The sequence below is a fragment of the Empidonax traillii genome, unplaced genomic scaffold (genome assembly GCF_003031625.1).
Source record: "Empidonax traillii isolate 1590-97213 ecotype Southwest subspecies unplaced genomic scaffold, ASM303162v1 scaffold352:size1026972, whole genome shotgun sequence".
In the NCBI taxonomy this organism is placed as follows: Eukaryota; Metazoa; Chordata; class Aves; order Passeriformes; family Tyrannidae; genus Empidonax; species Empidonax traillii.
In genome coordinates, this window is record NW_020955545.1 from 414,716 (window position 1) to 438,750 (window position 24,035).

The following is a 24,035-nucleotide window of genomic DNA, read 5'->3' on the forward strand; positions in this document are numbered from 1 at the left end:
GAACATGCTGAAAAACGTAATAACAACAATTATTTAGAGCTCTTGGGGATATAACCAATAAATGTATTTCTCCCATTGAAACTATTTCTACAAGCACTTCTTGCTGAGTATCAGAGCCTACTTGCCTGCCTGCCTCTCACTGTTGATCATTTACTGTTATGACCTCTCTCAAGATGAGATTCCCTTTCATTTACAATTTCAGCTTTCTTCTATACTTCCATTTGACTGTGGTATTTATAACAAAAGGCCTTTTACTGCCCAGGATCGAGCCTTGGGGTTAAGAAAAACAAATAGCTAATAAAGTTTTGAAGAATAGGAAAAATACAATAGGAAAAAAACCCAGCGTCCTGTGAGAGACTAGGAGCTGGGCTATATTGGGAAAGACAGGGCAGTGGAAATGAGTAGTCCTGAGGAGGGCAGATACTGAAAGAACTTGAAATAAAAATAGAATACAGAATAGCCATTATTAAAATAGAATCAGCCTAAAGCAGAAGAAAATCGACTAACCTGGCATCAAACTTTGCATCCTTTTGAGCAAATGAACTGACATCCAACCAAATGCATAAAGCAACCACTAAGAGCCCATTATTTTCCCCAGATAAAAAATATAAGGTTCATGCTCAAAGCAATGCCAAAACCCATTCATAGTACTTGCACATCTGATCCTTCTCCATATGGAGTTTACACATTACACATGCATTAACCAAGCCAAAAGAGATTTCAGAAAAAAAAAATTATGGAGATCAGACAATCAAATATTTCCATAGGAAAACAAAAATAACTAAAGCAATAAAAAGCAAAATATTAGCCACTCGAGAAATAAAAAGAGGAGGTAATGTTTCTCTTGGTGATCTGAACTCAAATGCTTTCTTTTTAGAGGAGCAGTCATAAACACAGTGATAAAAAGGATGTGCTTTAGCACACTTCTGATACGCATTTCAAATGCACAGTATCCAAGTGGAGAGTCCAAATATCCCAAATGAGTCCAAAAAAAAACGCAGAAAATGTGTTTATAAAGAGCAAATACACATGTCTTTCTCCTCCTTTTTTCTCATTTTCTCATATTTGACGTTCAAGGTTAAAGTGAGTCAGGTCCCTCACAGCCAAGGTTAAGAAGCTTGCAATCCCCTAATCACATTGAAAAATACCAAAGAGGGTAAAGGTGATGATCAAAAATTGTGCAAGAGGCGACCTATGAGAGTGCTGTGAAATACAAAACTGAAGACAGTTTACACCTTGCTTGCTCTAAAACCCCTCTGAAGCCAATGTGAGTGACATTGGAGTTCAGCTCAGGGTCAAATGTCAGAAGTATACTAACGGCAAAACTACCCAGGCTATCTATCATCATTCCTCTACTTTCTGTCCATTTTTTTCTCTCTCTTCTTTCACTTTGCTCATTTTAAGAGATTTCATGAATAATCTCAGAGTCTCATAAGAACAAATAAATGGTACAAATCCAAGTTGAGCATGATACAACAAAGAACCAAACAGAAAGATGGCAAAAATATAGGATGGGCAGCACAGTTATACAGAAGATCACATACTCTGATACCCTGGTACACTAAAGGTTAAATTGATTTTTTCCACTCCTTTCTCATTCTTTGCTCTCATATAGGAATGAGATTTCAAAAGCATCTAAACAGAGCAGGGAGTTGACTTTAAAAAACAAATTGAAGGAGGTAATTTGAAATACAAAGGGTGTACAAAAATACAGAACCATTGGAAGGGGTTGTATCCATATCTGGGCAAGACTGTTGAATGAAGTTCTTCATATAAAGTCAGTAATATATATCAACCTAGAACAGCATGGATTGGAAGAAACATCCTGAGGTTGTTAGAGTTCATCCCTCAATGCAGAGCACTGCCAACTTCAAAGTAATATCAGGTGTCTAGGGACATTGCCCACTGAAGTTTTGAAAATCCACCAGAAAGGAAAATTAACAGTCACTCTGGGCAACTGTTCCAGTGTTTGACCACCCGCACCAGGAAGAGTTTATACCTCAAATCTAATTGAAATTTCCCTTGCTGCAACATCTATCTGTTCCCTCTCGTCCTTACACTGTGCATGTCCATTAAGAGTCTGGCTCCATCTGGCTGTAATGACCCATTAAGCAGCTGAGGACAGCAGTTAGCTCTGTTCTCCTCTCAGCTTCCTCTTCTTCAGGCTGAACAAATTCAGGTCTCTTCAGTGTCTCCTTGTGCATCATAAGCTTCAGTATCCTGCTCCTCTTTGTGGCCATTTTCTGGACATACTCCAATTTGCCTGTGTCTTTTTTATACTGGGAGGGAGGGTGGGGGGCAAGGGCTAGAACTGGGCCCTACTCCAACTGCAGCACCTGAAGTGCCAAAAAGAGGGGAATGATCACTAAGTTTAACCTACTAGTTGTACAGATGCAGTCCAGTGTGCATTCAGCTTTCATTGCTGCAGGTACACTTCTGAGGTCCTAATGAGAGCGCATTCAAACATAAAAAGACTGTGATACACAACTAAAGGTTTGACCTGGTCCAGTCCCAAATATGTGGTGATCTCACATGTTCAATGAATACTTGAGGAGGTTAAAGCAGCAAATTCTGATGTGCCAGGCATTATCTACCAACAGCAGCTCAAGGTCTGATTGGTTATATTTTTCCACTGTCCTGAGAAAGAATCCACTGCAGGTTCCTTCTTAAATACAAGCCAGGGGAACAAAGTTTGTTTACAAGAGCACTGAGCTGTAAGGATTTCTGCCTTGACCAGTCTTTCAGATCTGATGACATTTCTAAATATATCTGCATATCTCAGGATCAGAGATTTCATATAGTCTGTGCTCTCCATCAGAAATGCTGCCTTCAGAAGAGAGTGAGCAAATACACACAAAATACAAATTTAGTGTGAAACACTAAAACTGATTTTAAGAAATTAAACCAAAATTTGTTTATGCTATATAGCATCTGTTGCCAATCAAATAAATGTTAATAAAACTAATCTGGAGAAATTTAAAAGTGAACTTACAGAAAATATCCTTTCTTTTCCATCTTGAACATTCTCAGGAATAAAAGTCTGTTGTGGTAATGATTTCAAACACTTCCATCTCACTGGATGATAAATGTGACCTCTACCATAACCATTACGAAGGCACAAAGAGGTCATTGCAGGACTCAGACCTAAGCTCAAAATAACAAGTGCTTAATTTCAGCTTTTACAATGGAAATTAAAGATTTATTTGGGGTAATAGAAACTTTCTGATGAGCTAAACAGGGAAAGATAAAAAAGTGTTTGTTGTTTTCTGTAAAACAACTGTTAACTTCAGCTTCAAGCACTTAACTTGTTCTGATGAAGTACTAATCCTGACCTCTAGGCTAGAACAAAGTGTAAAATTGAGCACATCTGGAAACTTTTTATTCATGGTTTTCCATAGTGAACATTTCCTTATCAACATTCACAAACAAAACCAACCCAAAATTCCAGTTGCAACTAAATGAACATTACTCAGAACTACTGATAAATCCATCGGTAAGAAGTTGTAGAATTGGAATAAAGAAATAGGAGTTGAGAGTGCAAAAAATATTTCTTTAAGCTAAAAGTGAGATATGGAACTGAATGACTGAAAAATAGTCTAATCTTTCTGCAGAAACCCTCATTAATTCAACTTTTAATAACCAAAAGCAAAGTTCTAACAGCAGATTTAAAAATCACTATTTCTTTTTAACTGTATGAGTCTCCTTGCTTTCTTCTGTGCCTCACATACACAGCAACGTGTACCTCTTCCAGCCAGCATCACCTTTTATATTACTGCAGCAAGCTGGCCTTCACTGCCAGTGATTTGACCTTCACTTCCTTTATGCTTTTGTAATGGTCTGGTGATTTCTTTAATAGCTGGCTACAAGGAAGTCCAGATCTGCAGTATTAGGAGTCTATGCACAAGCATTGAAAGGTCAAAATACAAATTGTTAACATGCACTATGCCACCATTGTAACTGCTAAGCATCACCGATCTCTATATGTTGCTTAGAAACTTCGGGGACCCTGAAATGCAAACACCAAAATTCACATAGGATGCTTTTATGTGATTTTTAAAACATCATCAAAATTAGAATCTCAGCACAAGCCTTGCAAGTATTTCAGACAATGTTATTAAGATATTAAAACCCTCATAAAATTCTCAAGATTAAATCAATGTACAATATACTCAGCTAACTAAGTACAAATCACTGGCATTATCATCACTGAAGCAAACTTCCATTGACCAATCTAGCCTAAGGGCAGGATACTGCTAATAGTCCCATCTGAATTTTATTGCCTTTTGGAAAATAAATGTTTTGTTGTGTCAAATATAAGATGGAGTTGTATAACTACACATCCCTTTTGAGACAATGAAAAAGCAGAAGTCCAGAAAATACACCAGTCCATATTAAATGCCCATAATTCCTCAGATTAGTTGACTGAGTTTAAAGCAGTATCAGTTTCTCCCTATTCTTTAGAATCACCTCTTTTCCCCTTCCAAATTCATTAAATAAAATTTTTATTGAAACTGTCTCTTTCAATTTTGGAATAATAAGCAGTGTTCTCTAATCTCTAACAAGATACCGGAAGCAAGTTTACATACAAAAATGAAAAATCACAGACTGAGTAGTTTCTCTTTATGAGAAAGTGTTCGAAGTCTATGCCAAGAAACTGCCACTCTTGGTTTGTTTTCCTGACACAATATTTAAAATGGAAAAAATTCCTTAAATCATGAGAAGTTTGTTGTTAATGCATCCTTTTCTCTTAGATAACCATACTAAACACTGCTGACTGACCCCTAAACAGTCACCTAAGTAAGGTTATCTGCAGGACTGCCTGTGAATTTAGAAATTATAAACACACACACTATCTTTCCACAACTTTACCGACCTCCATCAAATTATTTGCAAGATGTAATTAAGTGACAAATTTCTGAAAATTTAAAACTAAAGAGATTATTATTAACAAGGAAATAATATTGAATTACTTGCAGGAGACAAGCAATGAAAAAGTTATGATCCAACTTTGAACAGTCAAATGCTAAATAATTATACACAAGTTAGTCATAAATAAATGTCATAAATGACTAGTTTATAATGCTAAATTCTCCTAATCACAGAAACATCACTGAGATACTAATCAGCAGAAAAGAGACACACACAGGTGTGAAATAAGTTGTCTGTCCGATTTAATACTTCTCCCTTAGGAAAAAAAAAGAATGATTTATCATAGTTATTTTTCAGCACTATTTATCCAAGTTTTCTTATTTAAAACATTTGAGTTATTGGATGATATAATTAGACAAGTCTGTTTGACTTCAGGAGTGGTTGAAAAGCACTAAACCATAACATTGGCTAAGATGGAATATAAACATAAGCAAGCACCCCTATATATAATTTTTCATTAATATTTCAGGTCCTTTACATAACTACACAGCCTTCATGAACTAATTGTATGATGAAACAGTAATGACATAATTCTGTTAAATTTAGAAATGCTTTGTCTTATACAAAGTTTTACAGTTTAAGTTGTATAGCCTAGCTTCATGATTTCCAAGGTAATCCAGCAAAAATTAATCTAATTATCTAAACTACCCAAAGGAATCTAAATGCTTTGAGAATATTCATAAAACTTTTCTACACATATTTTTTATTTTTCCATGTTCTGAAGGCACACAAGATTTTCTCTAGGATTGTAATTTTAGTTTCATCTGGTTCTATAGCATTATAATAAATAACTAATCAAATGATTTTTCACAACAATAAATTCTGGATGGGAAATTATGTGCTTTCACATAATTAGATGGTATGCAAAACCTACAAAAAATTAACACCTAAGTAATAACACTTATTTCAGCAGAACAAAGTACTCTTTTACATATTTTTCTAAAATGTGCCTGCTTTGGAGTTGGCCTCGATCAGGAGATCCTCAAATACTCATACAATAAAGAAAAGGAAATTTAAGGATACCTATTCCATCCTCTTCACCCTAATTTCTGTCAACTGAGATCTCTCTCTCTCTCTCTCTCTATATATATATATATAATGGCAATGCAGCATGAATAAATTATTAACATTGTAAACGACAAGTATTCATATGAAAAAAATAAATTAAATTTCAGAGGGAAGAAGAAATAATCTCTCAAACAAAGCCTTAGGTAAATTCCCAAGCTACCTTTTCCTCATACTACAGGCACTGAATGCAATGCTTACAATTACCATTCAACTGAAATTTCTTTTAGTTGAGCAGAAAAATGGAGATTAATGGCATCTTGCTATTGAAAAAATAATTAGGAATACAAACTGGTAGCCCTGAGGAAATTCAGGTGTTTTTGAAACTGTTCCTCAGCTTGTTATTCCAGCTAACTAGAAGGCCAAAGCGTAATTTTAAAAACTCCCTTGAAAAGGATACCATTATTGCTGATGCACAAGATCAAATGTTGCAATAAATCTACAGCTTCATTTCCTTGCCACAATATCTTAGTTACACTGCTCAAACTAACAACTTACAAGGGTTATGCTTATATGAAACATTTTTTCCACAGTGTAAATAAACAGTTCTATATAGTTGTCATGGTAGGTCTCCATCCTGTAATAGCTTAATAGCTCCAAAAATCCAATTCAGCTAATTTGGAAATAAGAGTCCATCATGAAAGAAAGATTTTCCTATATAGAGTTTAGGAAAAGAGACACAAATATACAAACAGGAACAAAGGATAAGAATGAATTTTGTGAGACAGACCTTGGTAACAAGAATCTAGAAATAATCAACTCACAAAATAACCATATTTTTTCACCAAGGAAGGTAACAAGTATCAAGAAGTAACAAGCATCACAGAATCTAAGTGCAAGGCTGAAAAAGTACCTACACCCAAATGACAAAGAGAAATATTGAGAAGGTGAGAAAAAGAATCAACAGATCCAGAGAAAGAAAAAAAGATACATATGAGAACTCAAGTATTGTTGGTTTGGGTGTTTTCTAATGCTGTAAGCATTGATAGTGGAAACATCTGCAGACATTCACATATGCATAGCCATAAATGACTGTTCAGTTCATGTTTATTGAAACACTGAAGATCTTTGGAAGTGCAACTAACTTCATGTGAATTCCCCAGAGAGAGTACAAGCACAGCACAGCTAAATGAAATACTCATTCACAGTAGGAATATGGTCTAATTGTGGGATATGCAGCATCAATACTGCATATGAAAATTGAGAGAAGTGTGACTCAGATGTTTATTTTTTGAAAGATGGGGAACTTAAAATACACAATAGTAGGAAGTGAAAGATCAAGATCTCGGTGTGTATCAGCATTGCTCAGCCAAAATCAAAGAAATCGCACTTTTTTTTGCCAATTATTTGGCCCAAGATCTTCCAATCTGTGGGTAATGACACAACTGGAGACAGAGACAGTAATTAGGAGAATGCAATAGGATTCAAAAGGTTTTCCATTATTTTTTGTGACTGGATGAGCAGATGGCAAATGCAGCTTAATACAGAAAAAAATGTGAGATAATTAGCAGGGAAACCAAACACCAAGTTAGAGAATATGTACTAAATGGAAATCTCATCTAGGAAGCTAATCAAGAGAAGAATTTGGGGGTTACTATGAAAAATAATTAAAACCATCAAATAATTTCACAGCTGCTGGAAAAGAAGGCAAAGATGACAGCAGGTTACATTAATAGATAGAGACGCCACAAAGTAAAGCGCTATTATTAGTGTTCAAGGCATTTGTTAAAAAGCATCTAGAATACTCCACCTGGTTCTGGCAGGCGTGGGAGTGTGCAGCAAGGCAGTGCATTACTGAGAAAAATTTGGTGTGCTAGTGGTACTCCCCAAACACCAGACTTCTGGGGCTGTTGAGAGTGAGCCTCTCCCAGTCTTATTCATGACGTGACAAACTCCACCCAAACCTAGGTAGGATATTTTTGATATATTTGATATATTCCTGGCAATATCATTTACACTATAACACTTGTCTTTATTCCTGCTGTTTACCTCCTCGAAATATTTATAGAAAGCAATCACATCCCTTCTTGGCCTTCCCCTTGCTGTGTAAAACTCGTCAAGCCATTATATTTTCTCTTATAAAGTAAGACCTCTTTCTCGGTCACCACAGAAGCCCTATAAGCTCAATTGCTCACTGCTACTCCAGCTCAGATTTCTGCTCTGTGAACCGTCTCTCTGTTTGCAAAAATCACTTCTGACATCAATATCTATGTTAGCAAGAGAGGGATATGTTCAAGGGAAGGGATATGTTTAGCTGTCACAGTAGCCAACAAGTTGGTCCAAATGACTATTGGGAACAAATCCAGAAGGTAAGGGCAATGCAAGAGCTCAGACCTATCCATGTAAATCAAAGTACCTGGACCTGGCTAAGAAAAGAGTTAGATGTGTATGGAGCTTAGGTGTGACCCACGGGAGAAGTGGAGGTGGAAAGGTTGGAATCAGAGGTCTGGTAGTTTCTGGGTTGAACAGGGAGTCTGGGGTAGAAACCAGGACCAAGACGGGGGACAGGGCTTAGAGGGAGTAGGGTCACTGTGAGAGAGAAGATATGTGACTATGGTCATGGGTAGGGGAAGTCACTTGAGTGATCCGAGAAGGGTGTATTGTAGGTATGTCCAGATGGACTGGGAGGAACGAGGCTACTTTAGAGAAAATTCAGAAATACTGAGGAGACCCTAGAATAGTGTTGGTACCATTAATTTGGACTCCATTTGTGGACAAGGACACACACATGCAAGCTGCTCTCTTGCTCCCATTTCATTCTCCTTTTACATTTTGTTTCAGTAAGGAGGTTAAATACATGGGACTGAACTGTCCATCCATTTGGCAGTTCTCTGGCTCTCCTATGCACTATTCCCTCCACCCCCACCCTGTTCTGCATTTCAACAGGGAGCTTGACACCTAGAAGACAAGTTGTTAAGAGATCTGAGAATATTGGCATCTGGAAAGAGGAAAACAAAAACCCAACATAAGACCCCTATTGGAAAAGGCAGCCAAAAACTCAGCAACTATCAGATTAATTCGATCTCTCAATCAGCACACGTATTATGTTGAAATCAGCTATTATACAAGCTGCTCCTTCCCCAGCAGCTGGGATTTAGGGGACATGGGAGAGAGCCAAGCATACTGTGAACAGGGAGGCTTAGCAGATGTTACAGAGGAAGTAAAGATATTAGTTGGGGTGGGAGGAAGGTTATTTATAAGGAAAAAGAGGAGAGAGAACCAGGCTACTGCAACACAGGAACAGAGGTCATGAATCTATAAGATAGATTCATTAGTTCCAGCACTAATTAAACAACTTGGTTGCTTTTCAAACACAATGTGGTATTGAAATGTTCAGCATAAACCTAATTTTGAACCAGTAAATTACAGCAAGTCACCAAAGCCACTATTTTCAGCAGAAGAATTTTAACATAATGGCTGATATATACCAGGTATTAATTACAGTTTGATCCAAGAACAGAAGACATAAATGTTGCCTTTGACTGTATCCCTTAGTTTGCAGATAAATTTTAGTGATCTCAAAGTACTTTTTAACCAGTGTTGAAAAAGCATAGTAAACTGAACAGAGAATCTCTAAATTACTGTTCTTAGAATATTTCCCTAGAGCTTAACTGTCCTTTGGAGTACTTTCAACCCATATCTGCAAGAAAAAAAAAAAAAAAGATCTTCACTATGCATTTTTGTATGCAAACTATATCTTTCTTTTTCCTTTACCTACTTCCTCTTTTCTACCTGGTAAGTGGGAAACGTGCAGCCTTATCTTCATATGACAATACAACCATAAATTTATGTTTACTGAGTAAAATGGTACTTTGCTTCTGTTATTGTCAGTCATCTGATTAGTACTTCACTGGAGCAACAGGAATAAAACTGCCTCTGAGACAGACTTCATCCACATGATGCTGTCATTTTTCTTTGGGAATAAAGAACATATTTATTGTACAAATTAAGACTACTTTTAAAGTAACATTCTAATTCTCTGATATCTTATGTACTTACTATCACTTACAAGGTAGACTAGTTAACACAAATCATAATTTCTAACCAGTGGTAGTTCATAGTTCCTGAGAAAACATATTGCAGTCATTTTAGCCAGTGAGTCAGCTTCATCTGGGGCCCAACTAAAGTGCCTCTGTGCAAATGCACACACCGTGTTGAATAAACAAGAGGAGTTAGAGATGTGTGTGCACCTGCAGGGCTGTGATCTTATTGGCATCGCATGGTGATGTAGTAGGATGGCTTCTGTGATTAGAATGCCGGAATGGAAGGATACAGGCTTTTTAGGAAGGACAGTCAAGGGAGATGAGATCACTGTTTATGTCAGTGACCAGCTGGAGTGCATGAAGCTGCACTTGGGGATGGAGCCAATCAAGAATTTTGGGTCAGAATTAAAGGGGGAGCAGGGACAGGTGACATTATAGTGGGGATCTGCTACAGCCAACCAACAAAGAAGACCAAGCAGATGAGGCCTTCTGTACACAGATAGGAGCAGAGCCATATTCATAAGCCCTGGTCTTCATGGGAGCAACAACACAGCAGGGCACAAGAAAATCTGGAGGTTCCTGGAATGTGCAGATGGTAACACCCTTCGACAAGTGATAGAGAAGCCAGTGAGAAGAGCTGCTGTGCTGGAACTTGTTCTCACCAAGAAGAAGGGGATGGTGGGGAATGTGAAGCTCAAGGGCAGCCTTGGATGCAGTGACTATGACATGGCTGAGTTCAAGATCCTTAGGACAGTGAGAAGAGTGCACAGCAAGCTCACTGCCCTGGACTTCAGGACAGCAGACTTTGGCCTCTTCAGTGATCTGCTTGGTAGAGCATGGATACCAAGGGATAAAGCACTGGAGGAAAGAGGGCCCCAAAAAAACTGCTTATTATTCAAGGATCACCTCTTCCAAGCTCAGTAGGGATGCATCTCAACAAAGAGGAAGTCAGGCAAAAACACCAAGAGGCCTGTGTGGGTGAACAAGGAACTCCTGGACAAACTCAGAACACAAAAAGGAAACCTATAGAGGATGGAAGCAGGGACAGGTAGTCTGGGACAAATACAGAAAAATTGTGTGAGCAGCCAGGGTTCAGTTAAGAAAGCTAAAGCCCTGATACGATTAAATCTGGCAAGTGATGTCAAGGGCAAGAAGAAAAGCTTCTATAGGTACACCGGTGATAAAAGGGAGACTATGGAAAATGTGGGTCCTCTCAGGAAGGATACAGGAGACCTGGTTACCCAGGACATGGAGAAGGCTGAAGTACTCAATTACTTTTTTTGCCTCAGTCTTCACCAGCAAGTGCTCCAGCCACACTGCCTGAGTCACAGAAGGTAAAGGCAAGGACTGAGAGAATGAAGAACTGCCCATTGTAGGAGAAGAGCAGTCTCAAGATCACCTAAGGAAGCCGAAGGTGCACAAGTCTGTGGGACCTGATGAGACGGATCTGTGGGCCTGATGGTGTTACAGCACTGGTGAATGAGGGAAGAGCAACTGATGCTATCTGACTGAACTTGTGCAAAACATTTGACACTGTCTCACATGACATCCTTATCTCTAAACTGGAGAGACATGGATTTGATAGATGTAAGAAGTGAAAAGTGATGTTCTTCAGGGGTTGGTGTGGGGACTGGTGCTATTTAATACCTTTGCTGGGGTGAGGACAATGGATTGAGTGCACCCTCAGCATGTTTGGACCCTGAAAGTAGATCAATTGGTTAGAGCTTGGTGCTAACATCAAGGTGTCAGGTTCGATTCCTTAAGAGTTGGATTAAGTGATCCTTGTGGGTCCCTCCAACTCAGAATATTCTGTAAAATCTATGAAGTTTGCTGATGACACCAAGTTGTGTGGTGCCATCCACACACTGGAGGGAAGGGATGTCATCCAGAGGGACTTTAAGAGGTGATCCTGTGGGAACCTCATGAGGCTCAGCAAGGTCCTGTACCTGGGTTTGGGCAATCCCAAGCACAAATACAGGTGGGGTGGAGAATGTATTGAGACCAGTCATGAGGAGAAGGACTTGGACATGTTGGTAACAAGAAGCTCAGCATGACCCAGCAATGTCCACCTGCAGCCCCAAAAGTCAGCTGTATCTGGGCTGCATCAAAAGAACTGTGGCCAGCAGCTCAGGGGAGGTGATTCTCCCCCTCTACTCCACTCTGATGAGACCCTACCTGGAGTGTTGTGTCCAGCTCTGAGGCCCCCAGCATAGGAAAGACAAGGATGTGTGGAGCAAGTCAAGGGGAGTGCCACAAAGACCATCAGAGGTCTGGAGCACCTCTCCTATTAACACAGGCTGAGAGAGCTGGGATTGCTCAACCTGGAGAAGAGACTGGTTGAAAAATCTACCCCTAAAAGAGAGTAGGTTTAGATTAGATATTAGGAAGAAATTCTATATTGTGAGGGTGGTGAGGCACTGGAACAGGTTGCCCAGAGAAGCTGGAGGTGTTCAGTGGATGGGGCTTTAAGCAGCCCAGTCTAATTGAAAGTGTCCCTACCCACGGCAGGGTGATTGGAACTAGAGGATCTTTAAGGTCCTTTCCAACCCAAACCATTCTATGATTCTATAGTAAGAACAAGCATCCCTGAATGGGAAAAGCCCTATTCAGGAAACCTGTTCCATAAGAGCACAGATACAAGGATGGACACACCAGTTCATGCAGTTGAATGACTACTACAAAGAAAAGCATTCCAGCCTGGCACAACTCTGAAACACGGTTGAACTAGCTTGGTACAGAAATCATTCCTTTTCATTAGGTAAAGGTCAACAATTTCAGAATCTGGTAGTTTTCTTTATTTTTTCTTATTCTTTCCCCAGTCATGGCATATGTAATAAGCATTCATGGAAATCAACTTTTAGTAAAGGTACAGACATAAGAAAACCTGAAATACATTAAATACTATCAAAGCAAATTCATGTTTTTACCATCCACCAAGAAGGTTCCTATATATTAGTGATATTTTTATTACTGTTTCTATTGCAACCTTGCTCTGTCACTTCTGTAAAGAATTTTCTCAGGTAGAAAATGAGGAGCAGGAAATGAACTTGTGCCTCTTTAATGAAAAAAAAAAATAAACTGCAAAAGGCTGTTGCAATCTGTTATGTCTCACCCTTCGGCCCTTAGTCTAGATAAGTGCTGGCTACTTTTCTGCTAGTCATTCAAAACTGTCACTCTTTCTCTCACAAAACAGCAGTCAGCTAGTCTGGCTTAATATAAAAGTTCACATAAAAAAGTGGCTGCATTTTCCTTTCTCTACAAAGCTGGAGAAAAGAGCACTGTGTGTGAACAGTTAGGTATGTTTTACAAAACTCTAGTGCATTTAAAATCTAATCATAAAACAATGCCTTGTGCTCAAAGGTTTTTATAAGTGCTTCCACTGTTTTGTCTCCATTGGGTACCATCAAGCGTTTTTATTTTTTTACGTTGACAGTTTACTGTTCAACAAGTAGTTAGAGAAAGGACTGTGATTTTTCTGAATGTGAACAAGTGGTCATTGGGGAATACAAATGTTATGCTCACATGTGTAAGGGTCAGAATGCTCTAACATACGTTTTCACAGAGAACTAAATAAAATTTTCAATAAGTGATACTTCACTGAAAACCTGTACATAAGCTAGGTAGGGCATGACAGTGTCTTAAGGAAAATACTGGAAAGCAAAATTCCTTCCTTAGTTTCGTGTTATCAGTGGTGGTTACTTGCTTCTAAATTCATAAACTAAATAAAGTCAAAAACACTGTAGAGGTCTAAGAAATAAATGATTAATAGTTATATTAATGTTAATTATTAAAGCTACATAAGAGCTTCTTGCTGTTTGAATAAAGGCTAGGTCTCAAATCTACCCACTCTGTCTTTAGTGCCATTTTTGCAATTCTGAAGGGGCATGAAGAAAGCTGATGTGCTGCCTAGCAGCATATGCTTCAGGTTAGGAGGGCAGGTTCCAGAAAATTAAATTCACGGTCCTATTTGCTGAAAAATCACATCCTTCTACAAGAGTAATCTTATTAAAATTATTTGTTTGATCTGTCATTAGAAAAGCTAATAATACTGCTACAAATACTGCTACAAATCATCTGAGAGGACATTAATATATTAGATTTCAGTAGCTGAGAAATAAAGAAGGCTTTTATAAAAAAGGAATCATGATATTCAAGTTTTGTTAAAATGGCATAGAGAATGGTCATTAAATTATATTAGGCTTGTAGGAAAATTGACAGGTGCTAAGTTTCATAACCCCACCTCATATTCCTGCTAGTTACCAGAGCACTATTGGACAAGAAATCTATTCATTCAAAATATTTCAACTTTAATATAACATACTCACTTTCCTCTCCTCTAAAGTGTTCATGTAATGATCTTCCATTCACTGTTCATGCTATCTAGAGTAATAACACAGTTGTTTAAATACCTAGAGACAACAGCATAGGCAAGACAAATTTCCCCTACCCTGTGCTTGCACTGTGCACACACAATAACACACTCCTAGAATCATTTAGGCTGGAAAAGACCTCTCATTATCAAGTCCAACTGTTAACCCAGAACTACACCATTTCTCCCTTGTTCAAAGGTTCAGCACTGTATATGCCACTACACACATGCTGTGTTTGGTGCTTCCATATAGAAATTATTCTAACAGAGCTACCCTTGCCTCCCATCACAGAATCCTACAATCTCTTAAGCTGGAAACAACCTTTAAGATCATGCATTCCAACAGTTAATCTAACACTGCCAAGTCTCTAACCATGTTCCTCAGAGTCACATATACACATCTTTTAAATACTTTCAGGCATGGTGCCTCCAGCACTTCTCTGGACAGCTTGTTCCAATGCTCGACAACCCTTTAATTGAAGAAATTTTTCCTAATATTTAATTTAAACCTCCCCTTGGTGCAACTTGAGGCCTTTCCTCTCATCCTATTCCTTGCTACTTGGAAGACGAAATTAACCCCCATCCCACTCCAACCCCATTTCAGGTAGTTGTAGAAAGCAATAAGGTCCACCCTGAGCCTCCTTTTTTCCAGTCTAAACAATCCCAGCTCCCTCAGCTGCTCCTCATCAGACTTGTGCTCCAGACCCTTCAGTGGCTTCACTGCCCTTCTCTGGACATGCTCCATCCCCTCAACGTCTTTCCTGTAGTGAGGGGCCCAAAACTGAGCACAGGATTCCAGGTGCAGCCCCACCAGAGCTGAGCACAGGGGGACAGTCCCTGCCCTGGTCCTGCTGGCCACACTATTGATGACACAGGCCAGGATGCCATTGGCCTTCTTGGCCACCCGGGCACACTGCTGGCTCATGTTCAACTGCTATCGACCAGCACTCCCAGGTCCTTTTCTGCTGGGCAGTTTTCCAGCCACTCTTCCCCAAGCCTGTAGCACTGCATGGGGTTGTTGTGACCCAAGGCAGGACCTGGCACTTTGCCCTGTTTAACTTCATACAATCGACTGCAGCACATCAATCCAGCAAGTCCACATCCGTCTGTAGAACCTTCCTAATCTCCACCAGATCAACTTCCACCCAACTTTGTGTGACCTGCAAACTGACTGAGGGTGCACCTGATCCCATTGCCCGGATCACTAATAAACAGGACTGACCCTAACACTGAGCTCTGGGTAACATCACTCATGACCAGCTACCAGCTGGATGTAGCTCCATTCACCACCACTCTCTGGGCTCAGCCATTTATCATTTACTTTTACCTGGCAAACAGTGCACCTGTCCAAGGCACAAGCAGCCAGTTTCTTCAAGAAAATACTGCGGGAAATGGTGTCAAAGGCTTTACTAAAGTCCAGTCTCAAGATGATTTACTTAATGACCTTCCCCAGCACCAAGGTCAGACTGAGAGGCCTGTAGTTCCCCAAATTCTCCTTCCAATCCTTCTTACAGAGGGATGTCACACATTTGCAAGATTCCAGTCCACTGGGGCCTCCCCAGTTAGCCGGGGCTGCTGGCTAACTGGAAAGTGGCTTCACGAGCTCTTCTGCCAGCTCCCTCAGTAACCCTTGGGTGGATCCCATCCAGTTCCATAGACTTGAGTGTGTTTAAGTTGTGTAGCAGTTTGCCAGCCATTTCCCCTTGGAATATGGGGGCTTCATTCTGGTCCCCATCCCTGTCTTCCAGCTCAGGTACCCAGAGAACAACTGGCCTTACTGTAAAAGACTGAGGCAAAGAGAGCATTAAGTGCCTCAGCCTCTTCCTCATCCTTTGTCACTGTTTCCCCTTGCATCAAATAAAGGATGGAGATTCTCCTCAGCTCTCCTTTTGTTGCAGATATATTTATAGAGGTGGCAAAGAGCAGCAAGGAGCTACACAAAGCAACTGAGTTGCTCAAGCCTGGAAGGCATGAAGACCTAAAAGACTATGACAGCATCAACCACTGCCTCTCTCAGGTTGCAGAGGGTGCAGTACAACCAGTTTTCTTTGATGCAAGGCATCACGTCAAACCTATCATGCCAGAGAAGTGCTTTTAACAGCTGCAATTAAAAATATACCACTGTCTCTAGAGAAATATAATTTTCCTTCCTGCAAGTGCATTTTTCTGCCATTCTCTCACTTTCATTCCTCCCCCATATGACACAATCCTAAGGTCCAAAATGTAAAAATGAACGAGTGGCAGGCCTCACATTCGATATCTGGCAATTCCCACTGAGCTAGCAAATGGCATTTCATGTTACTGGGAAGTGAACATTCCTTAGAGGATCCCAGCATATGTCTCACAAACCACACTAAAAACTGAGATTTTTTTTTTTACTGCTATACAGAATGCCTTACATAACTTTAAGTCGATCTTATACAGTTATAAGACAAAGGAGCATAAAAAAAGTTAGTAATAAGTTTAATTAATGTATTACAAAGAATTTCAAAGAGGGGGATTCTTTTTGCATATATAGTCTACAAAGAAATAAAACATCATGTTTATAGTACAAATATGTAAATATGTACTGACATTTCCTCATAAAAGCTGACATGAATATTCAGATATTTTATTCATAATATAAACATTTTTCTCATAGCTTTTCCGAAGTATCATAGGAAGTTAGCCAGCAAAAATGAGATGTTAATATAGATGGGAGAAACTGCATCTGTAGACATATCAAATCCATTTTTGTACATTGAAAAGGCAATGGTATATGGAGCTGTTGTGTTAACTGTAGTGCACTCTAAGAAAAAGTAAAAAATGTTTACTGTGTAAAATAAAAGACTAAAAAAGCAACTTTGTTTAAGATAAACTATGTCCTATCTTTTATTTTCTACTTCACTAATAAATTTCAGCAAGTCTTGTCTGTAACAGCAGAATTTGCTCTACCAAGTTGCAAAGAAAACAAGGAGAATTACTTGAATATCTACAGCTACTTGGAAAATTATTAGTGATTCATCCAGGATGACTGTTGTTTAGAACAAACAGATAAAGAAGTCTTTAAAGGGTTACAAGAAAAGCAACTCCAGTGATGTATGAGTAGGGAATGTATTCTTTTAAGAGCTAAAAGAAAATTATTTGAAGTGAAGCACTGGATTAGATAAGAAAATTTTATTTAGCCAATTGTTTTTATTTTTGTGAACACAGCACACTAGAGGACAATAGAAAGTTTCAGCTGGGATCTGCACAAAAACAGCTCTAGAGAGCTGTGATATATACATACAACATTCTTTACCCAAATGAATGACACAAAGATTGCCTATCATAAGTGAAGTCAGTGAACATTACATGGAAAAGACATCAGAACAAAGGAGATAATTTGCAGATGATGTTAGTTCTGTGAGAATAAGAATGTTATTTTATCAGTGCAGAGTCAGAACAATAGAAATAATTTGCAGATAAAATTTGAAAGAAAAGCAAGGGGGAAAGTGGTATTTTTATCACAGATAAAGTCTAAAGTTTGTGATGACTATGTTCCTGAAGATTAGGATGATTCACTATGGAAAAAGGAAGCTAAATAAATAATTCATCTTCACCCGAAAACACGCCAGAGGAAATCCATGGGGATTTGAATTACATTGTTTCATAAGCAGGGGCTACATAAGCATTTTCCTCCCTTTTTTTTTCTTTTTTTTTTTTGGGGGGTGGTGGTGGTGGTTTTTTATTTGTTTGATTGTTTGGAGTTTTGCTTTTGTTTGTTTTTGTTTTCAATTATGTCCTGACTCCTTACATACCTTTTACTGTATTCTAGGTTCTCTGTGTGCACGCAGTCCCTCACGTAGCAATTCCTTCCATTCCTCTTTTACCAATATTTCACTAAACTCATCCTAGTCTTTCTCTCAGACTTCTGAACAGTTGCTGCCTGGCCATATGCCAGTACTGTGCACTGACTGGCCCATGGGCACACACCTATTGCTTCTGCAGCTGACTTTGGAGCTGAGATGGAAGTCCTTCTGTCAATCGGATCACATCTGTGTCTCTTCCCCTTCCCTAGCTGCCTAACTGTAGTTACAAAACCCACAAATCTCCACTACTTTGTGATCAGTGAGACTGCAAGGGTTTTGTTAAGAAGTTCAGTCCATTCTTACGGGAGTTCCCTCACTGGTGTTGGGGAGAGCATCCTGGTTCTCCCAGGCAATGAAGCCAGTCAGACTCCATCACAGACCCAGCAGCAAGAGATATGCTGTCCTGCCACAGACTGCACTGATCATGAACAAGCTGCTCAAGAGGTACTCCCAAACAGCTCCAAGTGATGACTTGCTTCACCTTTTACTCCTTTTTTCCCCTCCTCCCAAGCTATTCTCATTTAGCACCCTCAATCCCTCCCAAATAAACTGCCCACTCTATTTTCCATTTCCTCACTGGCTCTGGTTTTGCTGACTTTATACCCTTACTTGATGACTCTGATACAGCTGTCCCAGTACCTCCTGCCTCGGCCCTCAGTTCTGTCCAACTTTCATTACTTGTGGTGTCCTGCCATCTCTTACACGGCCATCTTATGAGTGTCACCAAAGGAACAGGATAGGTTATCTACATGTACATTGCTCCCACTTGGCTATCTGTAGCACTCTGCAGTCCCTCATGTCATTGTCTTGTCAGATGTGCAATAGCTCAGGATCTACACACATACCTTAACCTTTTGAAGGGAAGATTTATAGACAGACAAACTGACTGTATGTGCATATTAGGCCTAAAACCCAGGAACAACGGCACCTTGCCCTAGTAAAATATAACAGCCAAGTAAAATCCATCTCAGTCCCAAGGGAAATGGAATCTCAAGAATCTCCATAAAGAACACAGAGATAAGTGACAGTACCTGATGGGAAGCAGAAAGAGATTTTAGCTGGGACATGAGTGGCTGAATGAAGTATTGCTACTACAGTAGTATGAGAGTTAGTCATTGCAAGAAGTCCACTGCTACTTTCAAAACAGATTTACTTACTAAATACAAGTCTAATTAGAATTGAGAATAACAGAATTTCACCTGAATTTTCTGGTATATGCCAGCTATTAGAGTACTAGTAAGGAAAACATAAAAGCATCTGAAAACATCATAGATATCACAGAGACACAGTGAAAGTGCTTTTTAATGAGCATAGGCAAGAAGGTGTTGAATTCTATATCTTATCTAGAAGACTTACTCTGAAATTTAGGAAGACCTAATTAGTAATTGAATGTTTAGGGTATACCTAGCAAGAGAAAACAGAGTCATTGCCAAGGAGTAGGTAGGGGTTTGGGGATTTTTTAACTTTTTTTTTTTACAACATGTAATTAATCAAATCTTTAATGTAAAAGTTCAGGAAGTTTCCAGAGGTGGTACTGGGGAGGAGCAGTTGTAAGTTTGTTTTTATAGTGGAATCAACCAGCAGTGTGGAGCTAATATGGGGTCATTGTGAAATGATGAGGTTTACTATATGAAAAAAAAAAGATTTGAAGTCCTTGTTCTGAGTTAAAAAGCAGAATAAAGGAGGAAAAAATAAACCCACAGTAAGATCTCTCAGTACGATAATGTAAAGGATAAATGAGCACCATGAGAGCTACTACCTACTGAGAGAAACTACACTGAATACAGAAAAGCAAACCCCTTTTGAAGTGTAGGTAGGAAAAATATGAAGACACCATTCTAACTGCATCAGTAGGGTACTTTAATGACCTGAAAATAGAAACAGAATCATTATAGAAGTGGAAACAAAAGCACATAATTAATGATAATCATAATGGATAGTTTACCTGCCCCACATGGATGAAAATCAAAAGGCTGGGGTGCAAAATGTCTTTCAATTAGCTAGAGACACAAAATTCAATGAGAAGAAAGTCTATAAATACATGAGTCAGTCATGGGAAGAAAAAAGAAAGGAAGAGACCACTGTTTAATTGGACAGAAGACATAAATATGGATGATACACAGAGACGGCTAAGGTGTTCCACACTTCAGTTTTCATACATGGAAGAATTAATTATAATCAGCTACCAAGCAAATTGCAGTGCAAATAGTAGTGCGGGAAAAGAAAGGAAGCTGAAAAATATGTAGAAAAGGTAAACATATAAGGTTTCAGAGAATTAATCACTCTAGAGAACTTTTCTAACTAGCCAATATAGTCTCAACAGAGAGATCACCTTCAAGTACACAGGGAGGAAGCAGCAGAAAAGCAAACACACCTCTTCTATCTATTGGGACAAAGAAAGGCTGAGGAAATAAGAAACATATTAAAATAAGTTTGAAAGTAAAAATATTGAAAAATATCTAAAAAGCAAGCTATAAAAAAAATATAAGACAATCTCTATAAGCAGCCAGTAAGAATTTGCCAATCATAGTAAAGTCAATGTCTGCCACCAGCAAGTATAAGAACGAGTGTAATAGGATTAGTGATACTGCTGCAAATTTAATAAACAATCTTGCTAATTATAACCTGAATATAGCCACTACAACAGAGAACCACAACTTTGGGAAAAAAAGTCCCAAACCTTCCTGCCATTATCAACTGTTAGTTGTCAAACCTGGAGTCACCAAGCTTGGAGAACATCTTCACTGCTGGCCCAAATCTGGAACTGTAATGTATTTTCAACAATGATTTACACTATGTCAGAGGAACTGCATTCATGTTGCTGCAGGGATAGAAAGCATTTTGCCAGACAGCATCAGAATTCAATGTGATCTTGACAAAGTTCAGTGGTCAAAATTGAGAAGACAAAATTCAACAGAGACCAGGCAAAGTACTGATATTAGAAAAGTGCAGTCATGTTCACCAATACAAAAAAGGAGAATATATGGTTAGGGAAGAAGTGGCTGATAGGAATCTAGGTGTTAACAGTGATCACAAAGCAATCAGCAATGCCAACGGCATTTCAGAAAAAGGATGTACTGCTTTCTGGGCTGTGTCAGCAGGCAATGCCTTGAGATATGGTGTCAATCATTTCACTTCCTGAGCTGGTAGATCCCTCCAGAGATTATTATACCTTTAAAAACAGGCTTTCCTTTCAGAAAGCTATAAACTAAAAAAAAAAGAAAAAAAAGAAAGAATGAAAAAGAAAAAAGGGGAACAGCCAAACCCAGCACATTTAAAGTGGTTTAACCAGCATGCAAGATGGAAAGAGTTGTCATACTACCAGCACACTCATGTCAGGATGCTTCATGCAAACCCTCTTATGGGTAACTTTACCATGGCATATTCTGTAAAAAAATCTGTAATCGGTACACAGATTTTCATAGCAATTCTCTTAATACAATACATTCTCTGTTCTTTCTGATACCCCATTAGGGCAATGACCTCAAACTGAAAAAAAGATGCCTAAGTATAAAAATGTAGCACCGCTGAAAAAATATTTGAATCAGGTCTATTTCACAATCAAACTAGAAAGCACATAACAATTTATTGTAGCCTTCTGCTTATCCTTTGAATAGTTGCAGGGGACATTGGCCAGGACATGTGTATTGTAGGGGCTTTTTATCCTGACAGGCCTCCTGTAGCTCTTAACAAGAGGCTTATTCTAAATGTTTCTATGCTTCATCTTCTTATTGTAGTAAAACAAACATCATGCTTCCTCATCACAACAAAATGTAAAGACATTAATGATCATTATTCACCATAAGATAAAATATTGAGGTCTAGACTGTGGTATTTGCAAAGGTAATGGACTTCCCCCGTTACAGCAGGAGTACAAGTTGGCTCTTGGCAATGATGACACCAGCTGTGGTCAAGAGCAGCCTTACAGAATTTTGGTAGGGTAACTGCTCAGTATGGTTATAATAAAGTCTGCACTCTAGAAGGGATCCTTGAGAGTAAAAGCACAGAACAATAATAAGTTCTGTGTGTTCCATCTGTACTGACAGAACAGACTCAGTATAACACTGAGGCCCGGGGAGACGATGCACACAGTGCAAATGGTCTGCTCCTGGCCACTAAAGGAGTGCAACTTGGAGAGCTCCATAGATTGCTTTTAGAGCACAATAAAGAAAATAAAAAACACACTAAACATAAACGTGGCTACATATAATGAAAATTCAAAGGAGAAAACAAGAAGGTATGTAAGATCACAGCCCCTACAAGAATGAGCACAAAGGAAAAGCAGGGAGAGCATTGCTCCAGCAGTACCTCCCCTGGCTAAGGATACTGCACCTGATTAGTGTCCCACACTCCATCAGCAGAGGAAAAGAAAAGAAGAGCTATTTGGTTTGTTCTTCACCACATTTTGCTCCTGCCATTCAGAAGTCATATAGTGTTATCTGTTAGTACATACTTATAAAGAGAATTTTAAGGAGTGGCACATGTATGTGTTTTACTCACCAACACTCTCACACAGTTACATGACTGGTACTGCAGCACCAAATCAGGATAAACTCAGATGCAACAGTAGGTCATACTTAGGCCTGGGGTGAAGAATTTTTGCATAGATATGTACAGCATAAAGGTCACATGCAGTAACGGCAGAACAAACCTTCACGGATTGATGTCACCAAGTAAACTGTCAAGAAACTTCCACTCAAAGCAGCAAAAGGATACAGTTCTACAGGTTGACAGATTTTCTTTCAGGTTGCATTAGGACTAAATTTGTTTGCTATACAAAACTATAAGTTATTTGATAAAGAAAAGTAAAGTTCATGGACTGATAAAAAAATCCAAATTATCAGTCCTCTTTTACCTGAATGACTGAGACAAAATAAAATGCTATTTATTTTCTCTAGGCTGCATATCACATCTGGAGACTTCTCTGTAAGATTTAGTCTGTAAGTATGCACCCACGCAGGAGAGAATGGAAGAACCCTGCAATTAGAGCCCTGTGCAAACCACCCAAATTTTAGGCCTGAGTGTGTAGCAGTAAACCAGACTATTTACCTAGCTATATCTCCTTTGAAACAGGTGAGCAGAAGGAACATAGGGAGGAACAGAGGGAAGACTGAAGTCTTTTTCCAGCCTTGTTGCCTAGAACAGCTGCACCACCATACAGAGATACTGACTTCTAGAAGCAAATTACAATTCCCTCAGAGCAAGGAAGAAGCAGAAGAGAAAATGTGATTCAGAGGAAAATCTGAGTTGCCATGCTTCCCCAGGCTGGCATTACAATGATGCAGTTCACACATCACCCTCCTGCTCAAGGCTATGCCGATAGGCACAATCTTACCCTAAATAAAGAACAGGACAGTTGTGTCAGCAACTTAAGAGTTTCCATAAGTAAGCTTTATATGCTGCTGTTTAAGGCTTAGGGGAAGATCAAAAATCTAGGAAGCTTTAAGACAGAGCATTTGCTATGTTCTCATACTGAAATATCTGTGTCGCATGCTTTGTATCTTTTCATAGCACAGAAAGTCCCCTCTGTAGAATAAAAACCCAGATGGATCATTTTATAATGATTAGGCATCACTGTTTAAACATAGATATTATAAATCACTCTGCAACAGCTGCCAGAGATTTGCCTTGAAAATAAAAGCAATCATCTACCAGGTTTAAAGAACTACTTTATCCAAAAGGGGTGAGAAACGTGTTGAATAAAAACAAAAAGACACAAAAATCCAGAAAAGGGAAATGTAGTAGTTATAGACTATCACCATTTAGACTGCAAGGTGCTCTGGAGTCACGTGGTCCAACCACCTTAGCTTAAATTAGGGCCTGAATATTGATATTAACCATCTAAATGTGATTAACATC

General features: G+C 38.9%; 1 protein-coding gene across 16 annotated transcripts in view; it reads right to left on the reverse strand.

The window, feature by feature from the left end:
* The window catches only part of DLGAP2 (DLG associated protein 2), a 457,096-nt gene that overhangs the window by 243,972 nt on the left and 189,089 nt on the right, over positions 1-24,035 (reverse strand). Inside the window, exon 1 of one of the 16 annotated variants that reach the window (XM_027892455.1) lies at positions 5,145-5,165. The exons of the other annotated variants lie outside the window; for them this stretch is intronic. The gene's annotated coding sequence lies outside the window, so the exon portion shown is untranslated. Of the gene's footprint in view, positions 1-5,144; positions 5,166-24,035 lie in introns of those variants that run through there. 16 annotated transcript variants of the gene reach the window in all.